A 6,000-nucleotide genomic window follows, 5' to 3' on the forward strand; every position below is an offset into this window, starting at 1 on the left:
ACGAGTATAAACCCACAACTAAATTGTTTCACTTCTATTCGTTGGTGGGTGGAAGCACACAAGCAGGTCTTGGAAACGAAAATTTATTTATGCCTGTTCTAATGCATTGTCTTGTATCCAAACCACACACTTGATCTGTTAGCCTACACTGATTGATTTGTATAAAAACGAACCCACATTTCCTTAATTCCTATCAAATTCGTATAACGAAGTGTATCATACAACTTAATCGCTTGCTTTAATTGGATAACACCCTTTAATAAACTGCTAGCACCTCGTGTTCGAATAGCTTAGGCACCTGCTATAGCTTATAATTTCATGATCACAAGTTTTCACAGTCGAATTATGTCTTAAAAGTCTTTGTTTTATCACAGTCAAAACATCTTTTAAATGAAATTACAATAAACTGTTTTATGTTGTTTAAAACATACCTAGTATAACAAGTTTTAGGTGGGTCATGCGTACTGAGCACTTGTTTAGGCCACAACAAACTAGATTGACCGAGTGGTTAAGGTGTTGGTCTTAAGTACCAATGGACTAGCGTCCGCGTGGGTTCGAATCCAACATCTAGTATTTTGATTTTCGGTTATTTTGTAACACATACTTTGATTTATTTTGTTTCTTAACATCACTTCAGTTGCTTGTACACACGGTTGTATTTTTTTCTCAGTCATAACAAGGTTCCTTTTTCGCATAAAAACATAGAAATCTAAACATTTCCAATAAGTCACCTTTTGTTTGCTCAGATTTCAACATAAATAGATGAAAAATCTGTTTACCTTTGATCTATTTGACTATTTTCTGACAAATAATAACACTTTTGCAACAACTTATTAGGTTTTTACGTGTGTTCTAACTACAATCTACTTATCACGAGTTTACATGGCGGATAAAAAATAAAGAAACTCAGCTTAGAATGGTGTAACCTTCGTGATTTGCGATAAGTTTGTGCCTACAAAATGTTAATTTTGAAACTGAACCAAAGTTAAGCACATATAACCATAACATCTTACTTATTTGTATACAGCAATACCAAAAGTAGTAATTATTTCCAACCATATAACATCATCCATTCTGTTAGAATCGATGTAACCTATTTTTTAAACAAGTCTGAACACGATTTATATTAAATTAGCGCTTTATTTTAAATCGATCACAACATCATTTCAAATTGATTCTCTGGTAATTAAGTTTTTTTTTTAGTTTTTGGTAAATGTTTATTTGTTTACATCATGCAAAGGCACATTTTTTATTTCGCTGTGTTATTGTTTGTTTTGTTTTTTTGTAAATATCTCCATCTTGTGTGTAACTTTAAGTGTTTTGTAAGATCTAAACAACACTCAATCAATGTGATACATTTCATGGTAGCTTTTGAACACGTCTAAACCGGTTTTGATGAAAATATGCTTGTAAACACATGATGATGCTTTATTAAATGACCCACGTATATCAATCACGAGCCAAACCAATTGCAATAATTTTGTTTCACAACATCAGAAGACTTTGTTTTCGTAGATTTTAATAATTGTTTGGTCTGTAATCGACTTTACCGGTTTGTTTACCATCAACTTACGTTTAAACATAAGAAAATTATTTGAACATTCTACTTCGTTACATAGTACTATAGCATTTACGCGTGATGATTTCTTGTAAAAACTACAAACCAGCAATGACACCAATTTATTTAACAGAACCATCAAGTGAAGATTTGTTCATCATTACCGCAACTATTTCTAACGCTTTTCTTTTTTTTGCAACTATTTCTATTGTCTTTTCACCATTCACCATTGAATCATCTCCTCAGACTTTCTTTTGTCGTGTGTTATCATCATCATCAGCCGGTCATGCCACTGTTGGCAGATGGCCTCCACATACATGTTTCCACATCATTCTGTCTTTTGCTGTTCTCATCCAGGTGATGCCAATCTTTTCTTCTATGTTATCTCGCCATCTTCTTTTTGGTCTCCCTCTAGTTCTTCTTGCATATCTTGGTGTCCATTCTGTGGTTATCTTGTCCCATCTGTTATATAATGTTTAATTCTTAAAAATGTGTTATTTGAACAATTTTCCGCTTTTATGCTTATCCTCATCTCAAATAGATTGCTTGTGAAGACAGTATATTTTAATTGTTTCCATATTATAGTAAGGTAAAGATTTCCATGTTTCATTTAACTCTTTTATCTTGCTCCTACATCTAAACTTATTGTTTGGTTCCTCTTGAACTGTCTTTCGGTCACATGCTTCTGGTGCTTCATCTTTATTACCCTATCTCACTTAGAATACACTGGTTTGTGGTTAGACTTTGTAATACCGACATAATATGCATATTATGCACTTTGTACTGGTTTTTGCTTCCAGACAGTAGATTCGACCTCTTTATCTTCACTTAATCTTACAGCACAACCGCTTTAATTTATTCCAAACACCTCTTCTTTAGTCTTTCTCTGATCTTATTGGCTCAGAACTTAATAAGCTTACCAACTCGTCTTTCTGTCTTTACATATCCATGGTATTTTACCACCACTCGTGTGTCTTTTCGCAGATATAAATCCAAAGGTAAAGCTTTAATTTTGTGTAACATTTTCAAAATAAATTCAAACGATTTTTTAAGACATGCCCAAAATATCATAAAGTTATGTTTGAACCTAGAAACAAGAAGAAAAAAAATGTATATCTATGTAATACTTTTCACTAAACACAGATGCAAAATTGTTAAATCACCCAGTTTTGATGATGACTGTCTGTTACACAATAACAATCTATCTTTTGCTTGAGAAAAAACGCTTTTCTTTTAGATAAGTCACATATCTGTACACACTTTTCCGCAGTGATTGTCTAACAAAGTGGTGCTCCTTCCACAACACTTACTCGAGATGTTTGTGGTGACGTACTTGTATTTAATATGATTATGTTATGCTAACTGCAAGCTATCAAACAAAATCTAAGACAACGCAAAGCATTCACCAAAGCACATTTGTCAAGAAAAACATATTATAACTAGATTATCCTATAAAATTATATCTTTCTATTATATTCTTACTATATATATATATCATATTATACCTTTTAAAAATTATATAGAATAAATTAAAGTATTTTTTTATATATAGTATATTCTAGTTTTTCTTGACAAATGTGCTTTGGTGAATGCTTTGCGTTGTCTTAGATTTTGTTTGATAGCTTGCAGTTAGCATAACATAATCATATTAAATACAAGTACGTCACCACAAACATCTCGAGTAAGTGTTGTGGAAGGAGCACCACTTTGTTAGACAATCACTGCGGAAAAGTGTGTACAGATATGTGACTTATCTAAAAGAAAAGCGTTTTTTCTCAAGCAAAAGATAGATTGTTATTGTGTAACAGACAGTCATCATCAAAACTGGGTGATTTAACAATTTTGCATCTGTGTTTAGTGAAAAGTATTACATAGATATACATTTTTTTTCTTCTTGTTTCTAGGTTCAAACATAACTTTATGATATTTTGGGCATGTCTTAAAAAATCGTTTGAATTTATTTTGAAAATGTTACACAAAATTAAAGCTTTACCTTTGGATTTATATCTGCGAAAAGACACACGAGTGGTGGTAAAATACCATGGATATGTAAAGACAGAAAGACGAGTTGGTAAGCTTATTAAGTTCTGAGCCAATAAGATCAGAGAAAGACTAAAGAAGAGGTGTTTGGAATAAATTAAAGCGGTTGTGCTGTAAGATTAAGTGAAGATAAAGAGGTCGAATCTACTGTCTGGAAGCAAAAACCAGTACAAAGTGCATAATATGCATATTATGTCGGTATTACAAAGTCTAACCACAAACCAGTGTATTCTAAGTGAGATAGGGTAATAAAGATGAAGCACCAGAAGCATGTGACCGAAAGACAGTTCAAGAGGAACCAAACAATAAGTTTAGATGTAGGAGCAAGATAAAAGAGTTAAATGAAACATGGAAATCTTTACCTTACTATAATATGGAAACAATTAAAATATACTGTCTTCACAAGCAATCTATTTGAGATGAGGATAAGCATAAAAGCGGAAAATTGTTCAAATAACACATTTTTAAGAATTAAACATTATATAACAGATGGGACAAGATAACCACAGAATGGACACCAAGATATGCAAGAAGAACTAGAGGGAGACCAAAAAGAAGATGGCGAGATAACATAGAAGAAAAGATTGGCATCACCTGGATGAGAACAGCAAAAGACAGAATGATGTGGAAACATGTATGTGGAGGCCATCTGCCAACAGTGGCATGACCGGCTGATGATGATGATAACACACGACAAAAGAAAGTCTGAGGAGATGATTCAATGGTGAATGGTGAAAAGACAATAGAAATAGTTGCAAAAAAAAGAAAAGCGTTAGAAATAGTTGCGGTAATGATGAACAAATCTTCACTTGATGGTTCTGTTAAATAAATTGGTGTCATTGCTGGTTTGTAGTTTTTACAAGAAATCATCACGCGTAAATGCTATAGTACTATGTAACGAAGTAGAATGTTCAAATAATTTTCTTATGTTTAAACGTAAGTTGATGGTAAACAAACCGGTAAAGTCGATTACAGACCAAACAATTATTAAAATCTACGAAAACAAAGTCTTCTGATGTTGTGAAACAAAATTATTGCAATTGGTTTGGCTCGTGATTGATATACGTGGGTCATTTAATAAAGCATCATCATGTGTTTACAAGCATATTTTCATCAAAACCGGTTTAGACGTGTTCAAAAGCTACCATGAAATGTATCACATTGATTGAGTGTTGTTTAGATCTTACAAAACACTTAAAGTTACACACAAGATGGAGATATTTACAAAAAAACAAAACAAACAATAACACAGCGAAATAAAAAATGTGCCTTTGCATGATGTAAACAAATAAACATTTACCAAAAACTAAAAAAAAAACTTAATTACCAGAGAATCAATTTGAAATGATGTTGTGATCGATTTAAAATAAAGCGCTAATTTAATATAAATCGTGTTCAGACTTGTTTAAAAAATAGGTTACATCGATTCTAACAGAATGGATGATGTTATATGGTTGGAAATAATTACTACTTTTGGTATTGCTGTATACAAATAAGTAAGATGTTATGGTTATATGTGCTTAACTTTGGTTCAGTTTCAAAATTAACATTTTGTAGGCACAAACTTATCGCAAATCACGAAGGTTACACCATTCTAAGCTGAGTTTCTTTATTTTTTATCCGCCATGTAAACTCGTGATAAGTAGATTGTAGTTAGAACACACGTAAAAACCTAATAAGTTGTTGCAAAAGTGTTATTATTTGTCAGAAAATAGTCAAATAGATCAAAGGTAAACAGATTTTTCATCTATTTATGTTGAAATCTGAGCAAACAAAAGGTGACTTATTGGAAATGTTTAGATTTCTATGTTTTTATGCGAAAAAGGAACCTTGTTATGACTGAGAAAAAAATACAACCGTGTGTACAAGCAACTGAAGTGATGTTAAGAAACAAAATAAATCAAAGTATGTGTTACAAAATAACCGAAAATCAAAATACTAGATGTTGGATTCGAACCCACGCGGACGCTAGTCCATTGGTACTTAAGACCAACACCTTAACCACTCGGTCAATCTAGTTTGTTGTGGCCTAAACAAGTGCTCAGTACGCATGACCCACCTAAAACTTGTTATACTAGGTATGTTTTAAACAACATAAAACAGTTTATTGTAATTTCATTTAAAAGATGTTTTGACTGTGATAAAACAAAGACTTTTAAGACATAATTCGACTGTGAAAACTTGTGATCATGAAATTATAAGCTATAGCAGGTGCCTAAGCTATTCGAACACGAGGTGCTAGCAGTTTATTAAAGGGTGTTATCCAATTAAAGCAAGCGATTAAGTTGTATGATACACTTCGTTATACGAATTTGATAGGAATTAAGGAAATGTGGGTTCGTTTTTATACAAATCAATCAGTGTAGGCTAACAGATCAAGTGTGTGGTTTGGATACAAGACA

At 32.3% G+C, this 6,000-nt stretch overlaps 2 non-coding genes across 2 annotated transcripts; one reads left to right on the forward strand and one right to left on the reverse strand.

Annotated features, from left to right (window-relative positions):
- Positions 1-490: 490 nt before the first annotated feature.
- On the forward strand, positions 491-573 carry Trnal-uaa (transfer RNA leucine (anticodon UAA)). Its single transcript has one exon. It is a non-coding gene; the product is annotated as a tRNA-Leu (tRNA).
- Positions 574-5,534: 4,961 nt separating this feature from the next.
- Trnal-uaa (transfer RNA leucine (anticodon UAA)) lies at positions 5,535-5,617 on the reverse strand. Its single transcript has one exon. It is a non-coding gene; the product is annotated as a tRNA-Leu (tRNA).
- Positions 5,618-6,000: the final 383 nt, after the last annotated feature.

This window comes from Aplidium turbinatum, chromosome 7, assembly GCF_918807975.1.
Source record: "Aplidium turbinatum chromosome 7, kaAplTurb1.1, whole genome shotgun sequence".
NCBI lineage: Eukaryota > Metazoa > Chordata > Ascidiacea > Aplousobranchia > Polyclinidae > Aplidium > Aplidium turbinatum.